The sequence below is a fragment of the Marmota marmota genome, unplaced genomic scaffold (genome assembly GCF_001458135.2).
Source record: "Marmota marmota marmota unplaced genomic scaffold, marMar, whole genome shotgun sequence".
NCBI lineage: Eukaryota > Metazoa > Chordata > Mammalia > Rodentia > Sciuridae > Marmota > Marmota marmota.
Genome location: NW_026000171.1, coordinates 420,583 through 442,216, shown reverse-complemented (window position 1 = coordinate 442,216; position 21,634 = coordinate 420,583). Strand labels below are relative to the sequence as shown.

The 21,634-nt window shown below is 37.8% G+C and overlaps 2 pseudogenes; both read right to left on the bottom strand.

Annotated features, from left to right (window-relative positions):
• LOC107154861 overlaps positions 1 to 3,685 on the bottom strand; it is a 52,144-nt pseudogene extending 48,459 nt beyond the window's left edge.
• A 926-nt stretch (positions 3,686 to 4,611) lies between these two features.
• LOC107154860 overlaps positions 4,612 to 21,634 on the bottom strand; it is a 30,514-nt pseudogene continuing 13,491 nt past the window's right edge.

The window sequence follows — 21,634 nt, the reverse complement described above, 5'->3', positions numbered from 1 at the left end:
TGGAGGTCTCATTGGTAAGTGGTCCCTTCCTCTGTGAAGAAGAGCAATACCAGGCAATGTGGTTGCACGTAAGGACCAGGTCTGAGAGCTTAGAGACAGTATCTGGCAATTCATAACATTCCCATGTCACCTATCCTGGGATTACACTATTTCCCACATGCTTTTCATGGATTTACCATGGCTAGGACCCAAGGTATACCCCAATGGGCACCTTCTAGAGGCCTCTGGGGCAAATGTGTGCCTACCTGTTGGGTCTGCAAACCACTGAAAGGAGAGCTGACTTGACATTTGACATGCCTTCAGGTTTCCAGACAAAACCCCTGCGGGGATAGTATGCCTGTTTTGTAAACACACCTTTAACCTCCTTGACAAGAAATGAATAGCATGGTATAGTCAATTTATTGCCTCTGATCCCAGCATGTTTGCTGGGAAGCAAAAGGAACTGAAACTGATTTCTTTTGCAGTTTACTGACTCCCACATTCCTGGTGGATTCAAATGTTAGATGACTTGGAAAAGGTGTCTTCAATGCAAATATATTTGCTGGGAAGATTTTTGACAAATATTTTTATTTATGCTTTATTATGTTTCCTTACTACTACTTAATTAATTTGTGGGTTTTTTTTTAATTCTTCAAATGGAATTTTTCTCTCTTCTTATTTCTCACACCCCCCTTCTCTTTACTGTACTGGTGATTGAACCCAGAAGCACTTTACCACTGAGCTACATTCCCAGTCTTTTAAAATTTATTTACTTATTTATTTATGAGATACCTTCTTTCTAAGTTGCTCAAGCTAGTACTGTACTTGTAATCCTGTCTCAGCCTTCAGAGCCCATAGGATCACAGGTAAATGCCGCCTGCCTGGTTAATATTTTCCCTTTTTTGCTACAAATATTTTTCTTCCTCCCTTTTAATTCCCCTTCTTCCTTCCCTTTTATTTTCCAACTTCAATATTTTTTGAATTAGTTTCTCTTTTACTATTTTTGACTTTCTTTTTCATTCTATATTTCTTCTTCACATTATCTATTGTTACTGCTCCTTTAGTTGTTGTTGAATGTAATTGATTATTACTGTATTTATATAGCTGGTTTTTAAATTTATTTTACTTGGCAACAGAGATTGAACTCAGGGGAACTTAACTACTGAGACACATTCCCAACCCTTTTTTCAAATTTTTTTGTGGGGAAGGGTACTGGGGATTGAACTCAGAGGCACTGGACCACTAAGCCACATCCTCAGCCCTATTTTGTATTGTATTTAGAGACAGAGTCTCACTGAGTTGCTTAGTGACTCATTAAATTGCTTAAACTGGATTTGAATTTGCAATCCTCCTGTCTCAGCCCCTCAAGCCACTGAGATTACAGACATGCACTGGGTTCTTTTCCGAATTTTGAGACAGGTCTCACAGAGTTGCTTAGAGTCTTGCTAAGTTGCAAAGGATGGATTTGAACTCACAATCCTCCTGCCTCAACCTCCTGAGTGGCTGGGATTATTGGCATGTTCCACCATGCTCAGCCAGTTTATTGTTATATTGTGGGCTCTGCTGTTGTTTTCTTTTTGCTGAGTTATGTTGGTGATCAAGCAGAGAACCTCAAACATATTGGGTGTGTGCTTTGCCACTGAGATATAACTCCAGCCAGTCTAGAGAAGTTTTACCTTACTGAAGCCATGACCTAGTACTGCCGAAGTATTGGTTGTAATTTCAACTTAATGGATAGGGAAGAGAGAAATCCACAGCTGATGAGGCTCCACAAGTAGACATAACTCCTGCTTCTGGACAATCTCCAGCTTAAGAAATCATGGGGGAAATAATTCAAATGTTGTGGGGAAAGAAAAGACCTCAGTACAGGTTGCTGCCATATCCCCTCACACCAAACACTAAAAGTAATACTGGAAAAATAATTACAGAAAAAATGCCCTACACACTGTGCTGTCTATAACAACATATCTGAACTACCAGAAGGACCTCTATTTGTATGAGAAATATAGAGAAAAATATCGTATTCTGACAGAATACTTGGAGTTTCAAAACCCATTATTACCAGCCAAAGAAGCCACAGATAAGCAACCTAGAATATTCACTTGGAATTAATCTAACTCTTCAGGACAGCTACACCCCAAGGCACATGATTAAGAGAAGGGTACTTACTAAGAAGACCCTCACATAACAGATTTATAAGCAGAAATACTAGCAGCCAGGGTAGCATGGATGATGTACTTGAGATCTTGAGAGAAAATATCTGCCACCAACATGACTATGTTCAGAAAAGTTATCCTTCAGAATCAAAGGAAAATAAGTCTTTTGAAGATAAGCATCAGAGAAAGGAATTTTGAACCACTGATCCTGCAAAGTGGAAGATAATGAAGCAATCCTACACACAGAATAGGAAGCAAGACAACCTAGCCATGAGATCATAAGAAAGAATAAATCTCACTAGAAGAGCAGATAAAAAAGTGAGAAAAAGGAAAGAATCAAACATTATCAATTCAGTAAATCAATCCAGCTCCAAGACAAATAAGGGAGAAAAACATGACCACAGATTATTCAAACCTTCCAGAAAAAAAAAATCACAGGCATTTCTAAAAACCTTTCAAATATAACTCTGAGAATCAGTGGTCTGATTTTCAAATTAAAAGATGCAGCCTGGATACCTGCATTAAAAATCAAGAACCAACAAGTTGGTACCTGCAAGAAACTCACCACATAGGCAAAGGCATATGTAGACTGAGAAGAAAATTATTAAAAGTAAAATTGCAAGCAAATGAAACCTGAGAGCAAACAGAAGTAACTGTATTCATAGATGAAAAACACACTCCAAAAATCAGTCAGAAGAGACATAGAAGGTCACTGCATATTAGTAAATAGAAAAAACCATCAAGAAGATAAGATATAATAATTATAAATATATATGCACCAAAGAAAGGAACACAGAATTTTATTTAAAAAAAAAACCACCCATGGGACATAATGGAAAAACAAACTTCAGTACAATCCTAGTGGTATCTTAATATCGCATCTCACTAATAGATTTGGCATGCACAGAAAATATCAACAAGCACACATCATAGTTACACTAAAATTAAAAATCAACTGTACTTATCATATATCTACAGAAAATTCCATTCAACATATTTAGAATATACATCTGGGGAGTATATTCTAAGAGTAGATAGTCTGAGGTTCAACCAAGAATGTGTCTAAAATTTATAAGGGGAACAGAGAGATAGCAAACCTATAAGACAGAATAAGAACAACCAATAAGGTAGAGTGACTTTGAGGAAAAAACAAAGAAGACATCTGAAGGTTTCTATTTTCCAGGGATATTTGAGGTGATGTCATCATTTAAGTGTATGGTGGGGTTAAAATATCAGCATGAAGGAGATCTGAGAATTTGTAAAATAACATGTTACAGAGAGGGCAAGAACACATGTGAGAGAAGCACACTAGAATAGAGGGCCATTGTGGATGGTTTGTCAGAGGTTGATCACAAACTCAAAGAGACTATCAGGATAATTTCATACCATAACAAAATACAGTACTTGTCCATGATTTAGCAGTCCTTGCCTCAAGTAGTGCAGGCAGGGAAGAGCTAGATATTTGAACAACCACTCTTGCCATTGACAGTTAAAGAAGAGAGAAGGGAATTGAGTGTACTTGAAGGGGGAGGATTATAATGCAGCGTCATGTTGTCTGATCAGGGTAAGAAGAACATCTGCAATCATGAGGAGAGTGGAAAAATGAAAACCTGATAAGGGAAAACATTTGGAATCTGCATGAGGATGAAATATCTGGAATGGGAGTATTAAGACTAGTACAATATAAGGAGAAGGGGCAACAGTCAGAGAAGGAACAATGCAATCAAGGTCTCAAGCTGGACAGTTAGTGATCAATAGTGTGACCATACACAGAGATGGGGTGGGAGGGAGTAGAGTGCCTCAAAGGGAGAAAGTCGGGAATAGAGAGTCCAGGATGTTATCTCAGTTGTGTTCAAGGCTACTGGAGCACCAGGAACAGGAGACAGAGGAGCCTGGTGAGCCTGATATTATAGCCATCCTGAACAAGGGGAGTGGTTAAACTGGAGAGTGACAACAACAGAAGTGGTAAATGGTGTCACCTCATAGGGCAAATTTTCAAGTAACTGGACATGAAGGAAAAGAAAAAAAATTGTTGAAAATTTCAAGGCACACCAGAAATATTCTAATAACAGAACACAATCTTATTTTAAGATTTGACCTTATAAAAAAGCATGTTGAAAGAATAGAGCGTCCAAATTATGAGGGCATTATTGTTTTCAGAGGACAGCCATGGTTTTATCAGAACAAGAAATTAAAGGGACATTATAGGTCTTAAGAAATTACCTTTCAGACCAGCAGACTACCACGGGAGGTCAAGACTTGTGGCCCAGATCCATCCACACTGGCCTATGTGGGTCCCAGGCTCACAGAAGGCTCAGTCCACCCTTCCCCCAGCAGGGCAGACACCTGCCAGAGCCTAGTCTCTTGTGTAGGAAAGCCCCTTCCAACCAAAAGAGTACTGAGGAAGGTCAAGTCCAGCGGACCATATCCACCCACTCCAACTTACACAGGACCTAGATCCAGGATGCAGTAGCATTCACTGAGGGATGCCATCAGGGTATAGATGTCCAATATCAAGGTGAGATAAGACAATCTGCATGGGTGCTACAAGAATATACGAAAGAAACAGTAATATCTCATATCCACACTGTAAGAAAGGAAGACACATAGACAACATAAAAAAACAAGGGAGAAAATGCCCCAAACAAACCAGAACATTATAATAATCCATGGACAGAGAAGTTGATGAAATGTCAGAGAAGGAGTTCAGAAGATTCATAAGTAAAATGATCTGTGAATTAAAGAATGACATAAATGAGCAAATACAGTCAAAAATGATAATTACAACAATGATAAGAGAGCAAATACAGGTAGCAAAAGATTACTGAGAGAGAGAGAGAGAGAGAGAGAGAGAGAGAGAGAGACTCTAAAAAAAACAGTCAGAAATCCTTTAAATGAAGAATACAATAAATCAAATAAAAAACTCAATAGAAAGTATAACCAACAGACTAGATCACTTGGAAGAAAGAACGTAAGATAATAAAGACTAAGTATACAATCTGCAAAATAAAGTTGATCACACAATGAAGAAAGTTAGAAACCTTGAGCAGAGCATCCAAGAATAATGGGACAGCATCAAAAGACCAAATCTAAGAGATATTGGGATAGAGGAAGGCACAGATTTCAAATCAAAAGAATGCACAATCTCTTCAATGAGATAATATAAAAAAATTTCCCAAGCATGAAGAACAAATTGGTAAACAAAATAAAGAGGTGCTCAGAACAGCAAATATACAAAATTACAACAAATCTACACCAAGGCAAATTATAATGAAAATGCCTACCATACAGAATAAGGATAGAATCTTAAAAGCCACAAGATAGAGAAATCAGACCACATATAGGGGGAGACTAATTCGTATTGCAACAGATTTTTCAACCCAGACCCTTGAAGCCAAGAGATTGTGGAATAACATATACCAAGCTCTGAAAGAAAATGGATGCCAACCAAGAATTTTATATCCAGCAAAACTAAGCTTTAGATTTGATGATGAAGTAAAAACCTTCAATGATAAACAAAAGTTAAAATAATTTATAACTAGAAAGCCTGCACTAGAGAAAATCCTCAGCAAAATATTCCAAGAAGAGGAAATGAAAACAAAGATGAAAATCAGCAAAGGGAGGAATTACACTAAAGGACAATCTAATCAGAGGAGAAACCATGTCACATTAAATATTAAAAATAAACAAAAATGGCTGGGAATACAAACCATATCTCAATAATAACCTTGAAGATTAATGGCCTAAACTCACCAATCAAAAGACACAGACTAGCAAATTGGATCAAAAAAAAAAAAAAAAGATTCAACAATATGCTGCCTCCAAGAGATTCAGCTCATAGAAAAAGAGATCCACAGACTAAAGGTAAATGGTTGCAAAAAATTATACCACTCACATGGACTGCGAAAGTAAGCAGGGGTTTCCATCCTCATATCAAATAGACTTCAAAGTAAAGTCAATTTAAAAGGATAAAGAAGGACACTATATACTCTCAAGGAAATGATACACCAACAAGACTTAACAAATATAAAAATATATGCCCCAAATAATGGATCACCTACATTTATCAAACAAACTCTTCTCAAGTTCAAGAGTCAAACAAATAACAATGCAATAAATTTGGGTTATGTTAACACACATCTTTCATCACTAAATAGATCTTCCAAACAAAAGCTGAACAAATAAATTATAGAACTCAATAATACAATAATAACTTGGGCTTAACTGACATATATAGAATATTCCAACCTGTAATGAGAGAATACACTTTCTTCTCAGCAGCACATGGATCCTTCTCTAAAATAGACCGTATGCTATGTAACAAAGGAACTCTTAGCAAATATAAAAAAGTAGAAATACTACCCTGCCTTCTATCAGATCATAATGGAATAAAATTAGAAATCAGTGATAAAATAAGAAATAAAATCCACTCCAACACCTGGAGACCAAATAATATGCTAATGAAGGAACAATGTGTTAGAGAAGACATAAAGGAGGAGATTAAAATGTTTTTAGAGGTGAATGAGAACACAGATATAGCATATCAAAATCTCTGGGACACTATGAAAGCAGTTCTAAGAGGAAAGTTCATTGCATGGAGTTGATTCCTTAAAAGAAGAAAAAGTCAACAAATAAATGACTTAACACTACATCTCAAAGCCCTAGAAAAAGAAGAACAAATCAGCGCCAAAAGCAGTAAAAGACAGGAAATAATTAAAATCAGATCTGAAATCAATAAAATTGAAACAAAACAAACAACTGAAAAAATTGACAGAACAAAAAGTTGGTTCTTTGAAAAAAATAATTAAAATTTACAGACCCTTAGCCATGCTGATGTAGTGAAGGAGAGAGAAAACTCAAATCGCTAACATAACGTGATGAAAAAGGAAATATTACAACAGACAATACAGAAATACAGAAGATAATTAGAAATTATTTTGAAAACCTGTACTCCAATAAAATAGAAAATATTGAAGGCGTCAACAAATTTCTTAGAGTCATATATTTTGCCCAAATTTCAGGATAATATACATAATTTAAACAGATGAATTTAAGTGATGAAATATCAGACACCATCAAAAGTCTACCAACCAAGAAAAGCCCAAGACTGGATGGATGCACAGATGAAAACTACAAGACTTTTAAAGAAGAACTAGTACCAATACTCTCCAACTTATTTCAGGAAATAGAAAAAGAGGAAACACTTCCAAACTCATTTTATGAGGCCAATACCACTCTGATTCCAAACCCAGGCAAAGATACATCAAAAAAAGAAATCTATATCCCTAATGAACATAGATACAAAAATTCTCAATAAAATTCTGGCAAATCAAATATAAAAACATATCAGAAAGATCATGCACCACAATCAAGTAGGATTCATCCCAGGGATGCAAGGTTGGTTCAACATATGGAAATTAAAAAAATGTAATTCATCACATTAATACATTTAAAGATAAGAATCATATAATCATCTCAATAGATGCAGAAAAAGAATTTGACAAAATACAGCACCTCTTTATGTTCAAAACTCTAGAAAAACTAGGGATCATAGGAACATATCTAAACATCATAAAGGCTATCTATGCTAAGCCCCAGACCAATATCATTCTAAATAGAGAAAAAAAAAATTGAAGGCATTCCCTCTGAAAACTGGAATAAGACAGGGATTCCCTCTTTCAGCACTGCTATTTAACATAGTTCTTGAAACGCTGGCCAGAGCACTTAGACGGATGAAAGAAATTAAAGGCATACATATAGGAAAAGAAGAACTTAAATTGGCACTATTTGTTGATGATAGGATTCTATACCTGAAAGACCCTAAAAGTTCTACCAGAAAACTTCTATAACTAGTAAATAAATTCAGCAAAGTATCAGGATATAAAATCAACACCCATAGATCTAAGGCATTTCTGTATATCAGTGACAAATCCTCAGAATGGGAAATGGGAAAACCACCCCATTTTCAATAGCCCCCCCAAAAAATAAAATAAAATACTTGGAACTTAGCTTAATAAAAGAGGTGAAATATCTATATAATGAAAATTACAGAATCCTAAAAACAGAAATCAAAGAAGACCTTAGAAGATGGAAAGATCTACCTTGCTCTTGTATAGACAGAATTAATATTGTCAAAATCACCAGACTTCCAAAAGCACTATACAGATTTAATGCAATTCCAATCAAAATTCCAATGGCATTCCTCATAGAAATAGAAAAAGCAATCGTGAAATTCATGTGGAAAAATAAGAGACTCAGAAGAGATAAAGCAATCCTTAGCAGGAAGAGTGAAGCAGGTGACATCACTATACTAGACCTTAAACTATACTACAGAGCAACAGTAACAAAAACAGCATAATATTGGCACCAAAACAGACTGGTAGACCAATGGTACAGAATAGAGGACACAGAGACTAACCCACAAAACTACAATTATCGTATATTAGACAAAGTTGCCAAGAAGATGCATTGGATAAAAGATAGCCTATTCAACAAATGGTGCTGGGAAAACTGGAAACCCATATGCAACAAATTAAACTCATACCTGTCACCATGCACAAAACTCAACTCAAAATGGATCAAGAACTTAGAAATACAACCAGAGAACCTGCATCTAATAGAAGAAAAAGTAGGCCCTAATCTCCATCATATGAAATTGGGACCCCAACTTTTTTAAGAAGACTCCTATAACGCAAGAATTAAAATCAAGAATCAATAAATGGGATGGACTCAAACTAAAAAAGTTTCTTCTCAGCAAAAGAAACAATCTGTAAGGTGAGCAGACAGCCTATATCTTGGGAGCAAATCTTTACCCCTCACACATCAGAGCACTAATCTCTAGAGTATATAAAGAACTCAAAAAGCTAAGCACCAAAAAATACAAACAACCCCATCAATAAATGGGCCAAGGACATGAACAGACAATTCTCAGAAGATGATACACAATCAATCAGCAAATAATGAAAAAATGTTTATCATTGCTAGCAATTAGAGAAATGCAAATCAAAACCACTCTAAGATTTCATCTCCCTCCAATCAGAATGACAGCTATTATGAATACAAACAACAATAAGTATTGGCAAGATGTGGGGAAAAGGGTACATTCATACACCGCTGGTGGGATTGAAAATTGTTACAGCCAATATGGAAAGCAGTAAGGAGATTTCTTGGAAAATTGGGAATGGAACCACCATTTGACCCAGCTATCCCTCTCCTTGATCTATACCCAAAGGACTTAAAAATAGCATAGAGGGACACAGCCACATCATTGTTTATTGCAGCACAATTCACAATAGCTAAGCAGTGGAAGCAACCTAGATGGCCTTCAATAGATGAATGAATAAAAAAATATGCATATATACACAATGGAATATTACTCAGCAATAAAAGAGAATAAAATCATGGCATTTGCAGGTAAATGGATGGAGTTAGAGAAAATAATGCTAAGTGAAGTTAGCCAATCCCAAATGCCTAATGTTTTAATTGATATAATGAGGCTGATTCATAGTGGGATAGGGAAAGGGAGCATGGGAGAAATAGACAAACTCTAGACAAATAGACAAACACGGAAGTGGGAGGAAAGGGAGGGGGCATGGAGTTATAAATGATGGTGAAATGTTATGATCATTATTATCCAAAGGATATGTATGAAGACACAAATTGGTGTGAATATAGTTTGTATATCACCAGAGATATGAAAAAATTGTGCTCTATATATGTAATAAGAATTGTAATACATTCTGCTATCATATATAAATAATAATTTTAAAAAGAAATTAGAAGATAATAGCCTCCAATTTCCAAAAGACCCCATGGAATGTTTTCTGGGAGAGGGATGAAGTGCCATATTAATTTCCAGTAGGATATGGATAAAGGTGAGGAAGTAGTATCAACAAAGACCACTGTGACTATGAGGAGATAAATCCAAGAAGAAAACAAGAGAAGCCCCCCCCCATCTCATAGACATTCCCCATAATGTTGAAAAGATTAACAAACAGCTTTTCAGCAGAATTGTTATTGGGGCCATGCCTTGGAGAGACTTCTAGCTCTTCTTACCCATCCAGGTAATCATGCATCTCTCCCCCAACCCTCTTCTTGCTCTGCTCATGATGAGATTTTATCAATATCTCAAGGTCACTTCACTATACTCCTCTCACCACAGTATTTACATTGATGAATAGTTTACTTCCTTCTTTCATTAGACCTCTACTCCTCCTTCAGTTATCAAACTAAACATGATTTCTCTTTTCCCGAATTCACACATTTCCATAGCACCTTCATGACACTCAAATTTATGCATGGTTGTGTTGTCAGTTGGGAGTGGAAAATCCACGAAGACAGTGGTGGTGTTTTCTTTCTGTGTCTGTCTTCCTGCCTGGAATTAAGTTTCTACCTACAAATCACTTGATTTCTTTCCATCAACAAAGTGACCTGAGAGGTTGTCTGTATGGTGTAGATGGATTTCAGAGTAAACAGCTCAATATATTTGATTCTCCAAATTGCTCCCCCATTCACTTGAAAGTGTGAGAGAGATGAAATGTTACTCCTAACCTCTGTTTCTTCATCTGAGATAAATGCTTACTGTGTTACCTATCATCAGATAATAGTGGCAATTAAGCCTGTGGTGGGGTGGGAGTGTAGGAACAAAGTGATACCACATAGCAAGCAATGTGCACAATTGAGATCCAATCATTCATCCTATCACTAAGGAAATACAGTTTAATTGATATAACTTAATACTGCATGAGCTAATTGCTAAGAATGTTCATCAGAGTATAACTTCATGCTCCCATATTCTCAGTTCAGTCTCTGGTTCTTTTCACATAAATTGCTATTATCAATGGTTTCCTTATGTCTGCCTTTGAAACAGAAGTACAACAGGTTGGATCAAGTAATCTCCATCTAGTTTTCATTTTGTAGACTTATTTCAACTCATCCAGTATGTTTAAATATGTGAAACTTTCTTAACAACAACCTACAGGCATATGGCAAACACACAGAAATAGACAGTAGGTCACCTGTACATGTGATATGAGCTTCCTCCTTTGCAGAGCAAGATTGGTGTTTCCAGGGGTCAGAAGGACACTGCCAGAGAGAGGTATCAGTTTCCTGACAGTGGATTTTATCCACCCAGCGGGGTCTAGAACCTTCCCTGGGAGGAACCAAGAAATCTAGGGTCCCAGTGTCCCCACAGCCAAGCTGTCTGCAGATCATGGACAAAGTCATGGGTTCCATAGGGCTGTTGCAGATGCTGCCCCAGGTGTTGTTGTAGAAAACCTCCAGCCACCCAGCACACTCCTGGTCCTCGCTCACCAGCCTGAGGTCCAGGAACTCTAAAAGCAAGAGGAGGAAAACAGGGCACGGGTGAGCATTAAACTGTAACTGCTATTTTTTCTTCATTCCTATGTAGTGAGTACTCATTGCTGATTCTGATGAACAAGTGCCCACTAGGTGGAAGACTGAATTTTTTTTTCCACTTTAATTATTTTTGCTAACTTGTATCTCTATTTCTGTTTCTACAACAATGTAATATTAGCAAATGCATAGGCAGGAACACTGATGTGGGTGTTTATTCTGCAGAAAGTATCTACTATCTTTATCTACTATCTGCCATCTATCTATATTCATCTACTATCTGATTAATCATATGACAGATCCTAGAAAAGAAGCATTAACAGAGTGTTTGTTGTAGGGACAAATGAGGCAAGGCACCAAAGATAGCAGGAAACAGTTTATTTGGCTGCAGCCAGGGTTCAGAGGGCACAGCTTTTGCTCCCGAATTCAGGGAGTTTCAGAATTTTATACCCAGCATGTAAGGGGAGGAGCCCAGAAGTTCACAGTCTGCAGAAGTTCACATAAAAGCAGCTTTTTCTTTCACTGTTTTGGGCAAGATAACCTTCAAGGACAATACCTGAGAAGAGGATATCTTCTTCTCCCCTTTCTTTTCTCCTCCTGCCAGCTGTTACCATGGAGCCCAATTGTAACTTATCTTAAAAATATAGACATCTCTGTGAAGCCCCAGCTCAAGGCCAGAGGCCTTGTTTGCACACTTCTTCAAAGAACTATACTGGATATGTTTGTGAAACACTAGTAAGGGGGTGTCCAGCACCTAGAGTGCTGGTATCTTCTCAGCCAGTAGCCAAGTAAACAGGGCGACACGAAAATAGGAAGTTTATCTACATTGAACTCTTTTGCGAGACTCTTTTGCTGACAGTTCTAAAATCAGTCTGGGTGAAGATTTCTGGAGAGGCCCAGTTAAGACTTTTCAGTGGAGGAAGGGATTGCCACTTTAGGGTGGCAGAATAGTGGAGCTCCAAATATGTCCACTTCCTGATCCTGAGAGCCAGTGGATATTTTACCTCACATTGCAAAAGGGCTTTTCAGACAAGATGAAGAAAAGGATCCTTTCTCTAGGCACAGTGGGAGATGCCTGTTGCTTGGAAACTGAAGCAGAAGCATCCCATGTTCAAAGCTAGCCTCAGCAACTCAGTGAGGCTCTATGCAACTTAATGTGACCCTGTCTCAAAGTAAAAAATAAATAAAAGGGCTGTGGCTGTGGCTCAGTTTTTGAGTCCTTTGGGTTTAATCCCAGTACCAAAAAAAAAAATGTTTTCACTGTGAGATTATCCTGGAGAATCCTAAATAAGATGTGCCCAATCTAGTGACATCTTTACACTGTATCCACAAAAACAGATAAGCCTTTCTGGCCCTCATCAGAGGGAGATGTGAATATAGAATTTTGAGAGGGTTGAGAAGTCTTGGTTTTGAAGAAGGAAGGGGTCAAACAAGGAATTCAGGCAACTTCTAGAAGGTGAAAAAGGCAAGAAACTGAGTCTTTCTGAGTTTTAGCTGTTTCAGCCTACTGAAACCTCGTTTATATCCCAGAGAGACCCAGGTCAGGTTCTCACCTACACACTGTAAGATGACAAATTTGTGTTGATTTGAGTCATTCAGTCTATGGTGACTTGTTACAGCAGAAATAGAAAATGAATTCAGTGGGTCAGGATGATTCACCCACGTGTCAAAGAACAGTGATGACTGCTTTAAATGGACACTATAGAGAATGACTGTGTCAGGGGACAGTGATGAGATGGAAGGAGCAGAAGCTCAGCTGCTGCAGCAGAAAATAGAAATACCTCATCTTCTCTTTTGCTGCAGGGACAGGAACTGTGAGCCTCCCTCTTTTCCCTGTCAGCAACTGCTAAACCCCTGCCCTAGGACTCAAACACCATCCTGCAGACCTTTTCCTGCCCTCCCCCACCTGTGCACAGTGTGCACCACAAACCTGAGCAGATGACCCCAGCATCCTCCTTGTGACTGCAGTTGTGCTGCCCCCAGCCCTGGGAAGGGCACTGCCACACATGGGCCTCCTCTCCTGTGCAGTTCAGCTCATCCAGCCAGATAGGCCCTGATCCCTCTCCAAAGTGAGCAGAGACGGTGGCCTTCAGGGCTACTCCACAGCCCAGCTGTCTGCACACCACATCTGCATTATTCAGGTCCCAGCTGTCATCACAGATAGAGCCCCAGGAGCCCTGCTGCAGGATCTCCACTCTCCCTGCACAGTGACTGCCCCCATCCACCAGGCGGAGCTGTCTGCTGTCTGAGGAGAGACAGGGTCATGTCAGTGGGCATTTACACAGGGAATGGGGAGGCTCTGGTTTTGGGGGCCTTGCTCACCTGAGCAGTTGGCAGTGTGGTCCTCTGAGGCTGCAGAGTCTGCTGGGTCTGACCAGGAGTTCTTACACTGGGTCAGCAGCTGGGTCTGGTTTCCTACAGAAGAGATTAGAGAGCAGGAAACTGAATTAAAGTACATAATAAGTCCTTTGGTTATAGTCCAAGGAGAGGGATAGCTGAGTCAAATGGTGTTGTTTATAGCAGTACAATTCACAATAGCTAAACTTTGGAGCCAACCTAGATGCTCTGCAGTGGATGAATGGCTAAAAAAAAAAAAAATGTGGCATATATACACAATGAAATTTTACTCAGCATTAAGAGAATAAAATCATGGCATTTGCAGGTAAATGGATGGCTTTGAAGAAGATAATGCTAAGTGAAATTAGCCAATCCCCAAAAAACAAATGCTGAATATTTTCTCTGATATAAGGAGGCTGACTCATAGTGGGGTAGGGGAAGCATGGGAGGATTAGATGAATTCTAAATAGGGAGGGAAAAGGAGGGGCCAGGGGATTCCCAAGGGTGTGGAATGTGATAGACATCATTATCCAAAGTACATGTATGAAGACTCAAATTGGGTGTCAACATACTTTCTATATAAACAGATATGAAAAATTGTGGTATATATGTGTATTAAGAATTGTAATACAAAAAAATGAAGTACATGTATAAAGGCATGAATTGGAGTGAACATACTCTATATACAAAGATATGAAAAATTGTACTGTATATGTATAATAAGAATTGTAATGCATTCTGCTATCATGTATTTAAAAAAAATAAAATCAATAAAACTAAAAAAGTTGAGAAAATATTTCACAGAAAAAATTAAAAAATAAAGTACATAATAATCTGGTGATGGCATCGGAAAGGTGTAGGATATGATCAATAATTTTCTATCTTCAGAGCTGATTGTCTATTCCAGATTTCTGCTTCTACTTCTGACATACTCTTCTGTTTTTAAACCATGACCCAAGAATTACTTTAGGAAAGTGTGAATATATCATTACTGTTTGAGAGCATTGCATAGCTCCCAGGGAAGGAAGACTTTTGGAGTCAAGTTCAGAGAAACATAAAAACTAGAATCAACTATTTTCCCTTGAAGGCATTTAACCATTCAAAGGTAGTAGTTAAGACTGAAAAATCTCAGCATGTTTGCCACATTTCCCTGGGTATACCCTAGTAAAATTTAGGTCAGACAAAAGAGGAGAATCCTCCTAAACATCCAGAAAACTTGTGAATTAAAAGAATTTTTGTCAAGGGAGGAGTGCCCAGTTTCTCACCATTTCAGTCTCTTTGTATAATATGACCTACCCTAAATAAAGTGCATTGAAGAAAGTAAAATCTTTTCTGAAGGTTTTGTAGGATGGATTTTTTTCAAATACAATTTTTGTCCATCAAAGAAACCCCCACATATATAAAAAGGTCTACATAGAAAACAAAGTGCAGAAAGGAGACAAAAGAAAGATTTTCAGAGAGTGGTATCAGTGTTTCCTTATAGGTAATTGAAATAATCATGATTAAATTTTGTAAATTTAATGACATGATATGCATTTTGTTAGAAAAATGATAATAAAAATCCAATAAATATTGGGTTTTGGGGAGTCATTTATAAAAAGAACTAATGAAATAGAACCAATAAAAAGTCAGAGGCTAAAAATAAGAAGCCAGAGGATGAGTCTAACAACACTGCAGGTTAGCACAAAGTAGAAATAGTAAGTGGAATAATGCAGGGAGTAATCTATGAAAAACACATGTGGATCTTCTCTAGGCAGGAAGCCAGGGAAATTTTAGGTTTAACCTTGGGAATATCCATGGCCCTCTCATGCAATAGATTTCTCAAGGCACATGACCTTTATCTTTGCATTGCCAGGAAGATCTCTCAGGGTCACTCCAGAGATGGGTATAACCCACTGGGAATTGAATAGCCCACCTTTTTAACCTTTTATGGAGAAGAACATTCTATGGAAGACCCTTGATATCCCCCAATATAAATAAAGCAGGTTCAGGCTCCATTTTTCTTTTTAGTATAGAAGCTTGATCCATATGATTGTCTAGTCTATCCTGCCCCTGCTTTCTGAATATATTTTCTGTGTCCTGTGGTATTTTTATCCTTCTATTTTTCCTAGTTTTTGTTTCTCAGCCAGCCCATTCCACTGAGGGAAACCCCATTTCCATCACCTGTGCAGGATGTGGGTGAGAAAAGATCATGGGAAAATGTAGAATGAAAAACAGAAAAACAAAAACATAGGAAATATAATAGGATACTAAGAGCCATAGTGAGAGAACCTCACATTCCTATATACTTTACAAGTTTTAGGTATTAAGGCCATAAGTGGTAGTGTAAAAGTATAAATTAGAAAATACATCTTCCGAGCACTTCCCCTTCTCCCTCCCTTTCCCTCCCACCTCTCTTCGCTATTTAGTGGTAATCTTCTTCTCATGCTCTTCCTCCCTATCCCATGGAAGGAGACCCTCATTGTTATACAGAATACATGCATGATGATGTGAGGGGGGGAAAAAAAAGAAGTGTATCACATTAGATTGGGTAGAGAGAAGTGATGGGAGGGGAGGGGAAGGGAGGGAGGATAGGAAGGGCAGCAGAATAAAATAGACACTAGTTTTGCTGTATGTATATACATGACGGTATGACCAATGTGATTCTGCAACCTATACACTCAGAAAAATGAGAAATTATACCCTATTTGATTCAAATGTATATGTCAAGATCAATGTACTGTCATGTGTAGCTAATAAAAAATAAATAAATAAATAGAAAATATAAAAAGTGGATTATTTAACACACATGCTATTTTTTAAAATACCCACAAAATCTGTGACACTCTATCCATTGACCTGTGCAGTTCATTCCTCCTTCCCTCCAATCTGGGCTGACAGTGGTGAGTTGTCTATAAGCAATAGAATGTGGTGAAGCCAGCACAGCTTGACTTAGGAACCTAGCTAAGAAAGTCAAGCCTCCTCCTCATGTTTGCCACATTTCCCTGGGTGTACCCTAGTAAAATTTAGGTCAGAAATTGCATCCATTTGATGCAAATGGATGTTTGACTTAGTAGGATGTTTGCTTCATGGGAAACATGTAGAGACTATCAGTAGAGAACTATCATGTGGGAGAAAGCATTTGCAGGTGGCTCTGTCAGCATCCCCAGTTGAACTTCAAGCCTCTGGCCATGTGAATGAACTATCCAAGATGGATTTCCATTTTGGTCAAGTCTTCAATGACCTCAGCTCCAGATGAGATCTAAGTGCAACCTTATGAGAGACTTCAAGAGGGAACTTCCAACAGCTTTTGCCAAATTTATGAATCTGGAAATGATGGACAAAATCAAATATATTTTTTATTTGTGTTGCTATTTTTTGCAAGGATGGATTATTATAAGCAGTAGCACCTAGGACAATTATATTTACTATGAAATAGCAATCCTATGTTCCCATATTTATTGTGGCATTATTCACAATAGCTACAGTATGAAAGCAGAAGCTACAGTATGGAATATGATGTCCATTACAAGAGAAATTCATAAAGAAAATGTGGTATCAATATAGCCATAAAGAAGAAGGAAATCCTGCCATTTGCATCAAATTGATGAAATTGTAGGACATTATGTTAAGTTAAATAACCAAGATACGGAAAGACAAGTACAACATGTTCTCCATCATATATGGAAGCCAACATGTTAATTTATGGAATTTGGCAATGCACTGTGGTTATGTAAAAAAAATTCTTGAAAATATTTTAAGAGTAAATGGACACATCATCTTATCCACCTACTATTCACTCAGAAATATTTTATATATTCAGGGATAAATGTGGCAGAATGAAGGGATACTATAGAAAAATAATAGCATTGGGGAATCTTCATTAGGATTATCTGGGAATTATATACTATCTTTGAAGTTTAGTCAGAATTCTCAACTAATCAAATAAGTAAATAAATGAGAAAAAAGAAAAACAAAGCCACAAAAATGTTAAGATGAAACTTAGTAGTTATGGTTTAGAGAGAGAGTGTCCCCTAAAAGCTCATGTGAGAGATAATGAAAGAAAGTTTAAAAGTGGAATGATTGGGTTATGAGACCCTTAATCTAATTGGCACATTAATACTCTAATAGTATTAACTAGGTGTTGAGTATAGGCAGGTAGGGTGTATCTGGATGAGATGGGTCCCTGGGGGCGGGCCTTTGGGGTTTATATTTTGTCCTTTTTGAGAAGAGTTCTCCCTATTTCTGCTTCTTGGTGGCCATCTGCTGACCTCTTTCCCCTGCTTCACTCTTCCACCATGATATTCTGCCTTACCTCCAGCTCCATGAAATGGAGTAGGATATCTATGGAGAGAGACCTCTGAAACCTTGGACTTCAAAATAAACTTTTTCTCCTAAAATTGGTCTTGTCAGGTCTTTCTATCACAACACAAAAAAAAAAGCTGACTAAAACATTAATAGAATTAATTTCTAGGACATTTCATTAAAAAACACATATAATAGCATCATAAACCTAAAGCACCAAAAGTATGCCTAGTAAGAGTTATCTACAATCTCTGAGAGAAATTAGAGATATACCTTGCAAGTCAGTTAGCTCTATATTGATGTTTACATCAAATTGAAACTCAATATAAATACCATTATGCTATTATTGAATTAAACATATCAAGCTGTTTGTAAAATTTATGTGAAATGCATAAGACTAAGTATGACCAATGCACTGGGCAGAAAAAATAACACAATTAGAGCAGTTGCTCTAAAGTAATCTTTTAAAATATTAGTCAGAAATGCTATAAAGTTATAATTAATGAGGCATGCATGGCTACAAGCATAAAAAATGACTGAATGGAACAGAACATAACATAGAGCATGATCAGAAATATCTGCACACTGTGTATTTCAAAGGTGACACAGCAGTGGGGAAAAAGCTTTTCAGTAATGATTCTGAGACATTTAGATGTCCAAACAACAATATGAAAGGTTTTTCACACCACACAACATATGTACAATATCAACCACAGAAAGATGTAAAAGAAATGTAACTAAACTTCTATATGATACTTTTGGAGAATATTTTTTATGATCTTATGGTAGTAAAGTTCTATTTAAAAGGGCAGTAGAATACTAAGTGTACAGGAAATATTGATACACTATGATTCATTAAGAACAAGAATTTGGCTGCAGAAAGAACACCATAACAGGAGAGGGTCCTGGATTAAAAACCATATACAAATATATCCATATTTGCACCAAAAGATATTGACATGGTAATTTGTAGGATCATTATTTGGGCACTCAAAAAGTGCAAACTACTCAAATCTCCACATAACTTGAATGGATCAATACATGATCCTGTGTTATTTGACAGAAAACTCTACAGTTGTAAACATAAATGAGATTAGGCTAAAAATGAAAACATGGATAAATTCTAAATATTATGTTGAGTCAAAGTAGACATAAATAGAGAACATGCTATGACTTTACATAAAGCTCAAATCCTGACAAAAATTATCTTTGGCAGCATTTAGAGTGGTCTTCTTTGGAAGGGAGGAAGGCACAGTGACTGAAGCATCTGCAGGTGACTTCTGGGAGCAGCTGATTATCTCTGATGGCCCAGGGTGAGAAAATTGACAGAGCTATTAATCATTATTATACAGTGTTCTCTATGAATTGCAATAACAATACTAATACTACTAATAATAATGCTTACTTAAAACTATTCCTCATAATACCCCTTGACAGGGCCTGAAAGATGAATGATCATTGAGAAGAATCATATTTTACAACAGAATGTCTCACTTCTGAACTCACACTATCTGCTCTTAGAGACATGTTACTCAAGTACAAATCAGTCCTGACCATTTTTCACGAGCCAAACATCTGTATATCCTGATAGAAGACAGGGTTTATCAACATCCCACATTTTCCTTACCCCCATAGAGTGTGTAGGGAGGTTAAGGTCCTGCTGTGAATCTCACCTAAGCAGACAACTTACCTGAACAGACCACAGAGGCTGTGTTTCCATGGGCACAGGCAGGAACACCCAGGGCAGTCACAGGGCAATTCCACAGGAAGGACTCAGACCCTGAGCAGTGGAATTGGTCTCTCCAGATCTTATCTCCTCCTTCCACAAAGTATGCTCCCTTTGGGGTGGAGATGGCGACTCCACAGCCCAGCTGGCGGCAAACAACATTGGCATTGGCCATATTCCAGTTGGAGGCACAGAGTGTTCTCCAGCCTCCAGAGGTCTTCATCTCCACTTGACCCTCACACTGAGAGCTCCCATTTTTCATGAGCCGAACATCTGTATATCCTGGTAGAAGACAGGGTTTAGCAACATCACATATTTTTCTTATCCCCACAGAGTGCGTAGAGAGGTTAAGGTCCAGCTGTGAGTCTCACCTGAGCAGACAACTTGCACAGCCCCTCTGTGTAGGCAGCTGCCTCCAGGACAGGGCACTCTGGGGCAAAACCAGAGCCCAGGTTCCTGTCCCGTACACTGGAACTCTTCAGCCCAGACCTGTTCACCAGGCTCTCTGAAGGGCAGGTTCCCCAGGACAAATGTAGCCTTGCCACCCCCAGCTCTGCACAGATGACCTGGGCTGTGGGTAATGTGAAATTCCCATCAGATACTGGAATCCACTCTCCTCCAGAATTCACTTCCACTCGCCCGGAGCAAGGTCCATGTCCTCCAATCAGATGCACAAATCCTGTGGGAGAAAAAACAACAAGTATCAGGGAATAGAACAGGAAGTTGCAAGTCACAGGTAATGCTGTGAAATCTTTCATTTTCCATGGTTAGTTTCAGGGAGTGGATTTAACAGAGGGTGCCTGCTGAGGTCCAGCCCCAGGGGGTGGGTTGAGGGGAGTGGGGTTCCAGGAGTCCTGAAGGAGGAGAAGTGACAGCGAAAGAAGAGGAGTCGGGAGGATAGGTTGCAAGTTACAAGCAGCCTCCAGAAGACATGTCTGCTGCCCCTGGAGTGATCTTTATTTTTATACCTTTTTTACAGGTGTTTTTTCAGGTAGTTAATGGACAGCTTCAAAGCCTGAAACTTTTTTTGATTTACATAATTTTCAAGAGTTACAATCTTTTCTGACATACATTGATTACCTAAGATATTGAGTACATTGTTCAAAATATTTTTCTGTAACCTTAGCTAATGATGATTAAGCTTTTAGGTTTTTACCTCAATCAATAGGTGCTAGGTGACACAACTAGACTACATGACTCCTAACCTATTATTCACTTCTAACTTTAAAGCATACCTAAAATTATTTCATTAACCTTTAACTTTAAAGCATACTTATGATTATTGGTAAGCTTTCTTACTTGTAAACTAAAATCCCAGTAAAGCACTCTTAAAGTTGTGAAAGTCTATTATTTAAAAGCCTACTACTCTGAAGTGCCTCCAAAATATATATCTATGTAAATTTTACATTATTCTATTTTTAATTTCCAAGGAAATTTTCTTTTTTCATATGACCTATTCAACTGCTTTCTTAAAGAACTTCCTTGATACTTGGTCAAAGCACACCAATTACAATGTCTTTGTAATCTTTAACTAAAGGGCAGGCTTTACACCTCAACCCATTTGTCATTTATATTAACTATGTGTTTTCCATTTTCATCAAAAGTTTCTGTGTAAGGCAAAGGAGTGTCTATTGGTTGGGGAATGTATTTTTATTAGCCTCTTGTCCTAGAGGGCGATACCATAAGCTACATAGGTGGTCCTTGTACAGTTGGCACAGCAATTGTTTTTCTGTAGCTAGGCTGTTGTACAATTTGTGGCTTTAGGATGGGGTTGGGGGGGGGGCTAGTGTAAATTTTT